Source organism: Ailuropoda melanoleuca, chromosome 5 (assembly GCF_002007445.2).
Source record: "Ailuropoda melanoleuca isolate Jingjing chromosome 5, ASM200744v2, whole genome shotgun sequence".
NCBI lineage: Eukaryota > Metazoa > Chordata > Mammalia > Carnivora > Ursidae > Ailuropoda > Ailuropoda melanoleuca.
In genome coordinates, this window is record NC_048222.1 from 117,875,404 (window position 1) to 117,887,602 (window position 12,199).

Consider the following 12,199-nt stretch of genomic DNA (forward strand, 5'->3'; position numbering starts at 1 on the left):
AATTCTTTGATGTAGGGCATCAATTCTACGTGGAAGTGACCTCTTCAAAGTTTTAATCCAAATTTCCATTAATAATTAGAATTCAAATTTATAAAAAAGATTTTATTTATCTATAGTTTCAAATTTGAACTTTCAATTTTGGCACACATGACTCATTTGTCTTTCTCAGCTTTGACTTAATCTTGTATATACATTTTATTGGCCCTGAAAATAAGTATTATCCTCTCAGTCCTCTATTTCATTTAGAATTAAGTAGTATTTTATTTATATATATCTACATATGTTTATATCTATCTATTATATATAACTATATACTTTATGTCATATATAATATATATATAATGGTTATATAATAATATATATAAAGTAATGATGTTTGTCTGAAAATATTATAAGTAATTCCAGTTCTAAGACGTTGTTGAACTTGAGGAAGAGAGATTTAAATGAGGGAGAAGCTGAGGAGATGATCATGGTCTAACAGTGTCACCAAATTAGATAGATATAGATGATAGAGAGGTAGGGAAGGTTTCCTTTTTAAATATTTTATTTATTTATTTGAGAGAAAGAGAGCAGGAGCAGAGAGAGGAGCAGAGGGAGAGGGAGAAGCCGACTCCCTTCTGAGCAGGGAGTTGGAAGTGGGGCTCCATCCCAGGACCTCATGACCTGAGCCAAAAGGCAGTTGCTTAAAAAACTGAGCCACACAGGTGCCCCTGAGAGAGTTTGTTTTGTTTTGTTTTGTTTTTCCAGCAGGACGTTTGAAAAGGTAAGAACTCATATGAAAGTTACAGGTTACCACTAAACAGCAGAAAGTTGTTGAGGAACTGCACATTTCCTGAAACTAATTTTAATATGCAATGATGCATTTTAATAGCCAATTGAGATGTTATTAAGACATCATAATGCTCATTATCATTACTGCTATACTGAAGGCTGTTGGTGACAGCTCTAACAAAGTCTGTCTCTCTATTCAGTTAACAGCACATGCCTCCCTGCCTTTGATATTCTATAAGAGTAATTAAAAGAAGCCCTGAATTAATATTTCAAAATAATGTATATATTTCTCCTTCTACTTTATTCCATGTCTTTCCTTGCTCAATAAACTAATGTAGATCAAATTTGAGTTAGAAAGCAGCACAACTATATGTATCAAAAGAAAATTCATATACAAAATATTTCTTTATGTTTACACGATAGTTATTATATGTTTCTTCACAATAAATTAAAATATTAAGTAAATAAGTTATAGAATACCCAGTGTAGCAGTGTCATTTTTCCTTCTTTATGTAGGAGAAAACTGAGAGCATAGAAACAGCCTATCTCAAAACCACGATGAAAACAAAATGGAGGTTTACAAATTTCACTAGAGTAAGCAATCTTTTTTAAAAAAAAATTATTTTTATTTATTTGAGAGAAAGAGAATGAGAAAGCGAGTGAGGGGTTGGGCAGAAGGAGAGAATATTCAAGCAGCAGACCACTGAAACTGGGCTCCAGGTGGTGCTGGGTCTCAGGACCCACGAGATCAAGACCTGAGACAAGGACAGAAGTCAAAAGCTTAACTTACGAGCCATTCAGGTGCCCCTAAAGTAATCTTTTAAATACAAGCTAAAGGGGTGCCTGGGTGGATCAGTTGGTTAAGCAACTGCCTTCTGTTCAGGTCATGATCCCAGGGTCCTGGGATAGAACCCCAGTTTGGGTTCCCAGCTTGGTGGGGAGCCTGCTTTCCCCTCTCCCCCTGATTGTGTTCACTCACTTTCTGTAAAATAAATAAATCTTAAAAAACAAATAAATAAAAGCTAGAATTTTGGTAGGTTTGCTCAGGGAAAATGAACAGAAAGCAAAAATAATATAGATTGGAGAAGAACCTTTTTTTTTTTTTTAAGATTTTATTTGTTTATTTGTCAGAGTGAGAGAGAGCACAAGCAGGGGGAGAAGCAGGCAGAGGGAGAAGCAGGCTCCCCATTGAGCAGGGAGCCTGATGTGGGACTCGATCCCAGGATCCCGGGATCATGACCCGAGCTGAAGGCAGAGACTTAACCCACTGAGCCACACAGGCATCCCAAGAATCTTTTTTCACAGGAGAATCTGAAAGTTGAAAACAGATCAGTTTGACACATAATGTGAAACACAATTACTCTATGACTGGTGAGCTATTTACCTTAGAGAAATGAAAGCTTATGTTCACACAAAACCTGGGCATGCATGTTTCTTCATAATCACTGTAAGCTGAACACAGCACAAAAGTCCTTTAACAGGTGAATGGATAAACAAACTCTAAGTATATCCATGCAATGGAGTTAATACCAGCAAGAAAGGGAACAAACTATTGATAAACCCAGTATCAGAGGGGAATCTCAGAGATATTTTGATGAGTGAAAGAAACCAATCTCAAAATGTTGCATTCTGTATGATCCCATTTATATAATATTCCAGAAAAGGAAAATTATAGGAACAGACTTTAATCTGTGTCAGGAGTTAGGTTTGGAGGGAGTGTTGACTACAAAGGCGCAGTACAAATGAGTTTTTTGGGTGGTAGAACTCTTCCATATCCTAATCATAGTGGTCATTAGACAAACCTATATATACAGGTGCTAAACTTAGACTTGTACACCAAAATCAGTCCATTTTAATGCATGTATATTTAGGGGGGAATATCAGACATAATGCAAAAGGAGGGAAGAGTTGGAAGGAAAGAGTGAAGAAGAAAGAGGGAGTGGGAAAGGAAGGAAGGGAAGGAATATTGTTGCATGCTAACTTAGCAAAATTGTGGAAATCTTTCTTTAGTTATTACTAAGAAAATTTCTAAGTAAATGGGTATCAGTTTGTTTCACTGAACAATATCCAGTTGTTAAAACGTTCAGTCTTGGGCACCTGGGTGGGTCAGTCAGTTAAGTGTCAGCCTTTGGCTCAGGTCATGATCCCAGGGTCCTGGGACTGAGTCCCACATCAGGCTCCCTGCTCACTGGGGAGTCTGCTTCTCCCTAGCCCTCCACCCCTCCCCCCTCCTGGTGCACAAGACCTTGAGAGCCTGAGGCTCTGTTACTCTCAATGAGGACTCAGTGGGATTGGATGCTATCTTGCCTCAAGTCCACCCTTGGAAACATGCACAGGAACTGATACTGAACCCCGGGACCTAGGACAGTGCTAGCACAGAGGAAATGCCCAGGGAATATTTTTTGCATGCACGCTCTCTCTCTCTCTCTCTCATGCTCTCTCTCGAATAATAAATAAAATCTTTTAAAAAAATGATTCAGTCTCCCAAATAAAATAGCAACAAAATCTGTTTTTTTTTAAGTTTTTATTTAAATTCCAGTTACTTAACATAGTGTAATCCTGGCTTCAGGTGTATATTTTATTGATTCATCATTTACATACAAAACCCAGGGCTCATCATAACAAGTGCCCTCCTTAATCCCCATCACCCATCTAGCCCATCCCCCACCCACCTCCCCTCCAGTAACCATCAGTTTGTTCTCTATAGTTAGTCTGTTCTTGGTTTTTATTGCTTTTTTTTCGTGCTACCTAACAAAGTATGCCAGCTATTAAGTCCAATATAAAAATTAAAAATGTCTTGCATTTTATAAAAGAGTTTGAAATTAAGACTTTGACTTATATTTTAAGCACAACAAAAAATACATTTTAATAATTGTAATCTTTCAAAAAGATTATTTTCAATAAGTACTTTTATATTAAAAATCCATACCACTAAAAAACAACTTTTTTATTGATTCTCATAAAATATCATCACAATTTTGATTGATATAAACAGTTTTTGAGTTTTGGGCTCAGGAGACAGAAAACCTGAGTGTGAAACTTATCTTTGACCTTAAAGTATGGGATGTTGACTTAAAAATGTAAATTCTTGAAGCTTAGCTTCCTTTGTTATAAAATATGAGTTACAATGATGTGAATTGATCTGGTTATTGGAAAGTTAAAAATGCTGCTTCACGTAAAATAGCACAGTTCTTGGCACATAACAAATTTTCAGTTACAATTAACTACTATTGTTGTAGGTATTATGATTGGTCACAAAGAGAGCTATATTTATTGCATACCTTAAAATATGAAAAAATCTCCTAAATTCTTAAATTCTCATTATATCGTCAATAACCCCTACCCCCTACAATGAAACACGTTCAATAACGTTATCACATATACTTAAATATGCACTTTATGTATGTAACAATCAAGTGTTTTCTACCGCTTACGTACATAAATGTGTTGAGAGGAATTATTTCAAAAATTACAATGCACCATGAATAATGTGTGCATGAACTTCGTAATTTTATTTTTATAAAAATATTTTTATTGTTATTGCTTTGAAAATGTAAGCATTGATGTTTCTTCCTGTACCACTAGAGGCCATCATACGCTTTCTTAAACAATATGCAAATCAAAAACTGAATTTGAGAGGCATTTATAAATAATCTAGAAGAATTCATATATGATATAACAGAATAGATGCCAGAGAGATTCAGGGTGGCTCACTCTACTCCACTCTGCCACTTGACATACTCAGTTAGCTTGGTAGCTATAAATGAAGCCAACTTGATTTTCTAGTGGAAAGACTGACTCGTGATAGCAAATTCCAGTAAATGAATTATTAAAAGTAAAAATAGCATGTGAGTCTTTCAGAGTTAACCAAAGATTTTTCATGTAAATTACTTTTCATTGCTTTCTTTGTAATGTGTTGAAGGATAAGATGCCAGTTAAATGAATGAAAAACATTAGAATTCTTGGAGTATATTAATTTATAACGGGAAGTGATGATAACTTACAAAGGTATTGCATTAATTTCTCTTAGGAACAACAGTGTGAGATATTTTTTAAAGAAATACATAAGAATATCATGCATGTGTGAAGGGGAAAAAAGGCATGAAAATACTGAAATAATTGCAAAAGTTAGCCTGTGGCTTTATCATAAAATTTCTCTCTTATTTTTAATTGTATGCAACATAGCTTTTTATGGTCTGCATAATAGTCCCTCAAACTGTTCCTCTGGGGTTAGAACACAAAATCAAAAAGTTTATTGCCATTGTGCCTTTATCATTAGATGATTCTCAAGAGCTAAACTAACAGGGATTCACATAAATAAATTCATGACACATCACTTACTTGCATTATGAAGTTAACTTTCCCCAAAAATACTAATGGGAAAATAACATCACTAAAAGCAATAACCATATAACATAATGTATATAGAGTGTGTTTTGAAGATCAGGGATAAGAATTAAACCATAAAATATCTATTACAATAATTACAACTATCTTTTGAAGAGGATCTAAAACATTATTGCCAAAGGATGAAACTCATTTGAAATCATGCTATTATTTTTAGCAATTAATTAGCAGATAAAAGAATAAAGAAAACATGTGTAAGCCTATTTATCTGCTTTCTCTACTGAAGTGTATTTTTTTCATTTTACCTATATTTCTCAACAATGTAATTTTTTGATACCATTGTTTAAACAAAATGAAAACGTAATCAGCAAATTTGCATATGATACTGATATATTGATAATTATGCAACTGCTACTTGCCCTGAATTTTAACTCAATTTGCAAAAATTTTGTCCTTACATTACATTTTTAAAGGTTAAAACACAAGATAGACTTGTTGGTTAATAAAATCTAAGACATATGATTATCTTGAAACCTTACCTAGAACTACGTAGTGTTGATGAGGGAGCAGAAGGCAAGCTGAGGACAAAGCACAAGCAGACACCTTGCAAAACGGCCCCCACCCCACCCTAGTTGGGCTCTGTGTGACATTCCTCAGGCTCTCTTGGCTGCCCTAAAACTAAGGGAAGGAAAAAACAAATGGTTAACTCATAGAGATCACAGTCCTGCAAGACAGGAGTCTCCATCAGTTTACCAATGCCTTAATGACTTAAAGGAAAAAGCATTTTTATCCATACCCTAACTTCCAGAGACCTGTAACTCAATTTTCTGGAGCCCTAGCACCACCCTCTACTCCATAGTAATGTAGGAAACCGAGGCAGAAGGGAAAGTAAACAAAATTAAATTTTTTTTTTAAGATTTTATTTATCTGTTTGTTTATTTATTATCTATCAGCGAGAGAGAGCACAAGTAGGGGCAGTGGCAGGCAGTAAGAGAAGCAGGCTTCCTGCTGAGCAAGGAGTGGATGCGTGACTCAATCCTGCAACCCCAGGATCATTATTTAAGCCCAAGGCAGACACCTGATGGACTAAGCCATCCAGAACAAAGTTAAATTTCTTTAAGACCTGCAACCCCTTGGCAAGGACCTGAGATAGACAGACTATAACATTCCTCCAGGAAGCTCCCAACTGTCTTAACGTTAATGCCTTACTAGAAAGGGATACAACCTTCACTTACAAGAGCCAGGGCTCCAGAAGCCTGAGGGTCTTCTTTAGCATATGAAAGTCTTTTTGGACTCCTCCGTTTTTCCTTACCGCCCCCAGCTCCCAAGTATATAATCAGTCATTCCTCACAACCCTGGTGCAATAGCTTTATCTGCCCTCGGGTTCTGTCGCGTGCTTTAATAAAACCACCTTTTTGCAACAAAGAGTCTCAAGAATTCTTTCTTGGTCTTCGGCTGCTGACCTCACCAACATTCAAAAACTACACCAGTGCGATAGAAAATAAATGTTGTCTCCCTTATTTAGCACCTTTGGTTTAGCATGTAGTTTCCCTATAGACCCATACATTCAGATTGTTTGCAGATGTCACCCACTAGGGCACTTTTCTAGTTCCATATTTTAGTTATGATGATTCTAAAAAGGATATAATCCTTGCAGATTTATCAATGATCAATAAATGCTATGCACATTGAAAGGCTAAAGGAAATTTAATTCTTGGAAAATGGGTTATTCCATCCTGCATGTCGGTGTTATCTCCTCCATTCACTGTGATCTTTGTTTTTTTTGTGAAGTCATCTAAATCAACTTAAAGGACATTCTACTCGGGAAAGTAATAGCTTGCTCCACCAACATCCAAATCCAACTGGACCAAACAAAATAACTACAGCAAGAAAAACAAGAAATGGTATAGCCAGAATTGAAGGAAAAAGACAAGAAAATACACATGCATTTAGCATTCTATCAACAAAAGTATTAACTTAAATTTTTACTTTGTTATTTAAAAAATTTTAAGGCAAATAAAGAGAAAAAAAAGAAAGCTGATACATAAATGTTCTAAGAATTGCCAATTAACCACATGTAGAAACTAACTCACTCAAATCAGCAAATATTCATTCCAGGCTACATTTAAGTCAATAATATTTCAACAAGATTTGTTCATAAAAGTATTTTGCCTTCAATTATTATTTGCAGTATGAATGTCATCCATTTGTCCTTTCACTTGTCCTTTCATTTTAATGGAAAATCAGTATAAAGGAACATTTCACTCTGCTAACCTTATGCGTTTACATAAATAATTTTGATGTTGATCGAGATGGTCAAGGTGCATATGGATCTATTTATTCTGTGAGTCAGGTTGCCAGTTGCCTGTTAATAGTTTCTGGGATCCTTTGCCCTTTCCACTCAAACCTTGTTAGCTCTTTTCAGAGAACTGGGAAAAATTGTTGATTTTTCATCCAAATTTTCGTAAGTCTTCAGGTGATTTTTATCTTTACTATCATGAAATAAGTCTGATTTTCATCAGTTGGCCCCTCTAAAATATGGTACAAAACTCAATAGTAGCATCAATAAAGGTAATTAATATACTGATTTCCGCCACCATCTTTAGCCATACATTTAATATGTAGGCATTCCTACGCACTGCTCTGAGCTGGGCAGTCTGGGCATAAAGAATAGATGATATTTCTCATGATACTTCTGTGTTTTCTAATCTAATCAGGTATGATTCCAGATGGAAAAAGGAATGACCTAGTCACCATCTGCTGCCAGAGCCTTGTCATTCACTATCTCGGGGGCGGAGTGGTCTATGCTCTTTTATGGATTTGTCTACACGACAGCAAACTAACACTTTGAAATTAATTAACATGAACATATGGAAGTGGGTGTTAGTTTCATAACATACAAACTGGTTCAATTTTACAAAATGTTTCATCCAAATATTTCTTCCTGTGCAGATAAAATAGGCTCCCAGAATCATTTGGAAACTTGTGATTCAGACTCACTAATTATGATAGAAGGTAATACAACTACATAGAAATATTTTCTATTTTAGAAATTAAATAAGAGAAAAAAAAGAAATTAAATAAATTCTAAGAGAAAAAGAAAGTGTTCACCTTAAATTACCCAAATTTACTTTTAAAGATCAACTTTTTATACATGTTTACATGGCAAGTCGTCTAGCCTAAATTTTGCTTTTGTGTATTTTTAATAGGCAAAACTGTTAAGTTATAAGATATTTACATTTTCAAATAACTGATTGGATCATATTCTCCATTTTAGCTGAGAATTTACTGGTGAAATTGATAAATATGGAAAAGTTAGCATTACTTAAAGTTATAAAACTATCACAGAATATCATTTAATTGGACACCAATTCTGCCTGTACTATAGTTGGATCCAGAGTTACTTACCAACCTTTCTTTGAACATATCTGTGGTAGCCTATTAATACCCTACCTCTACATGAATCTAAGGTGTATTCACCCTTAATAATCCATGATCTGTTTAAGGCAAGATTCGTGATAAGAACTGTGCTAACATAATATTATTTTCAGAGAGATTACAGATATTTGTACCTAAAAATATAATATTTTTAAAGGGGATATATATTGATTGAAAAGAAAATAGTGTTTTTAAATGATGTCTTCAAAGATACTCTCTTAATGTGTTCTCATCTGGATAGAAAAGTTTTTTAAAGTGGTTATCTTATAACAGAAATAGCATTTGAACTTCACCAATAGAAAAAAAAAGTGTTTCCTTACTAAATTCTAAAATACTTTCTTTAGGCATGCTTAAAAAAGAAAAACTTTTTTGACACTTGATCATTTTATACCTGCCAGAATCTATGTAAAGAAAACACTATAAATAAATCTATGACAGGTAAAAATGACTTGTGCAACATGTAACAAATAACCAATTTTAGAATAAAGTTGCACATACGTCCTTTTTGGTTAAAAGTTCATTTCCCCCATACAAATTGAAATCATAATATATTTTTAATATCGTCTTTTCTGAAATAACTGTTGTTGAAAAAAATTGTGCTTATTTTATATTTCCCTCCCTTTTTTTGGTAAGCTTTATGATTCCCAAATAATTTTATTAATGTATGTTGAGTTATAGAATCCTCAGCGCTTATAAACACAATTTAAAATTTTCCAGGTTCTTTGGGAAAAAAAAATCGGTTACAACATTACTCTCATCTTTTCCTACTACAGCCACTTGAGCTATTTTTGTACAAAAGTTGTATCTCTTATAGGAAGGGAAAAATTCCCAAAGATAGTGATTTGAAATATTGTGTTTGTTCGGGGACTCAAACACATGGAGTCTATTTTAGGAGTTACCATTACTCCTGATTTCCTCAACCTCACCTAAAATTGGATAGTCACAAAAGCAGTGACAAAATACTCTCCCACAAAAGACATTTTTATAAGAAATAGGTAAAGTCTCTTTGCCAGAACTACCCAAAATGGGATTATTTTCCAAATATTTAACCTCAGTTGTTTTGTAGGAAATGCATAATGATAATGTAATTTTATATACATAATACATTTACTTCTCATTTCATATAAAATGAATGTAACTATTGCTACCTGACCAGCAGAAATGATAGCAAATTGCCAGTCATTATACACATGCAAAGAGAAATTTATGAAGACAAATTCCATTCTCCACATAGCAAATGACATAAAGAGCCTTTGTCATAGGTCTGACACCATAATTATTTCCTGTGAGAAAGAATACATATTGTTATATATCTAACAATATGGAAATTCAGGTTCCATTGTTAAGGACAAATACCAAACATTTTCCAAAGAGAGAATAAAAAGGGTGATGGGGAAGCACTTATTACAGATAGAAGCCCCTTGAAATTCTAAAGCTGTAATCAGATGGACTGCAGGGCACCTAACCCTAGGGTACCTATTTGTTCTAGATTCAGCATATCCGCAGAGACTTGAAGAATTTGTAACTTTAGTCTGCAGTCAGACAGCACATACATCAACTCTACATTCAAGATGCATGCATATCTTCCAACCATCTTGAATGTAGAGTTCTCTCCTTCTGAAGTTTTAATTTATTAAGTGCTTTTGTGTCTCCCGAGGTAGATGTGGTATACATATATAGGCATATATGTGTTATATTATAATTAAATAAATATTTCTTCTGTGTATTTTTAGTCAATTTGTTTGAAATAAACTTTCTTGTTTAATACAGTTTTAGATTTACAGAAAAATGGAAAGATATCACAGAGTTTCCATCTACCCCACTCTCTTTCCCCTACTATTAATGTCTTATAGTATAGCACCTTTGTTATAATTCTGAACCAATATTGATACATTATTGTTAGCTAAAGCCCATGCTTTATCCAGATTTCCTTAATTTTTGCTTAATAACCTTGTTCTCCCCCAGGAGCCTGTCTAGGATATCACATACATTTAGTCACTGTGTTTCCTTATGTTAACGATTCCTGGTTGTGATGGTTTTTCAGCTTTCCCTTGTTTTTGATACTTATAGTATGGGAAACACTGGTCAGATATCTTGTAGAATGACTCTTAAAAATTTTCTGATTTTTTTTTATTTAGACTTGGGTCATGGGTCTTTTAGAGGAAGAACACACACAAAAAATCCTATTTCGAACACATGATATCAAGGATAAATACCATCCACTATTGATGTTGACATTGATCATCTGGCTGAAGGAGCATTTGACAGATTTCTGTACTGTGAAGTTACTGTGGAGTAAATTTACTCTGCATGTTCCACAGGAAAGTTAATTTTTCTCTTTCCATAGTGTACGTTTTAGAAGGAAGTTACTATGGGTAGGCCACATTTACGGAATGGGAAGGTATGCTCCACCTCATTGAAGTTAGGGTATCTAAATCAATTATTTAGAATACTTTTGCATGGGAGCTTTGTCTCTTCTCTCTGATGCATTTATTCATTCAATCATTTACTTATATCAATATGAACTCATGGATATTCATTTTATCTTTGGGTTATAAATGAATACTAATTTATTTATGTGGTTCCTCAAATTGTTCGGACTATTGCTGCTAGGAGCTCTATTCAGTTGTTTGTTTTATGACCCTTTAATGTAATCCCATCAATGTAGAATAATTACTAGTGCATAGAGGTATAAAGAAATTTTTGAATAAGTAAGTGAGAGAGAAGAGACAAACCTCCTAGTTGGAAAAATTCCAAATAATGCATATAGATATTCTGACTTTAAGGAGATTGAACAAAACTCCCCAGTTCTTAAGTGTGGGCTTAGCATAGTGACTTCCTTCCAAAGAGTCACAATGGAAAAGGGAAAAGCACTAATGACTTTTAGTCATTTGAAACAGCAGGTGTTGGCAAGGATGAAAAGAAAGGGTATCCCTCTTGCAATATTGGTGGGAATGCAAACTGGTGCAGACACTCTGGAAAACAGTATAGAGGTTCCTCAAAAAGTTAAAAATAGAGCTACCCTATGACCCAGCAATTGCACTACTGGGTATTTACCCAAAGGATGCAAAAATACAGATTTGAAGGTGTACATACACCTAGATGTTTATAGCAGCATTATCAAGAATATCCAAGCTATGGAAAGAGCCCAAATGTCCATCAACTGATGAATGAATAAAGAAGAGAGAGATATATATTATATATATAATATTTACATTTATTTATATATAATATATATTTATATATAATATTTATATTTTTATATAATATTTATATTTATAAATAAATCAGAAAAGACAAATACCATATGGTTTCACTCATATGTGGAATTTAAGAAACAAAACAGGGAGGGGCACCTGGTGGCACAGCGGAAGCTTCTGCCTTCGGCTCAGGGTGTGGTCCCAAGGTTATGGGATCGAGCCCCACATCAGGCTCCTCCGCTATGAGCCTGCTTCTTCCTCTCCCATTCCCCCTGCTTGTGTTCCCTCTCTTGCTGGCTGTCTCTATCTCTGTCGAATAAATAAATAAAGTCTTTAAAAAAAAAGAAACAAAACAGATAAACATATGGAAAGGGGGAAGAGAGGGAGGGAAGTAAACCATAGGAGATTTTTAATGATAGAAAACAAACTGAGAGGTGATGGAG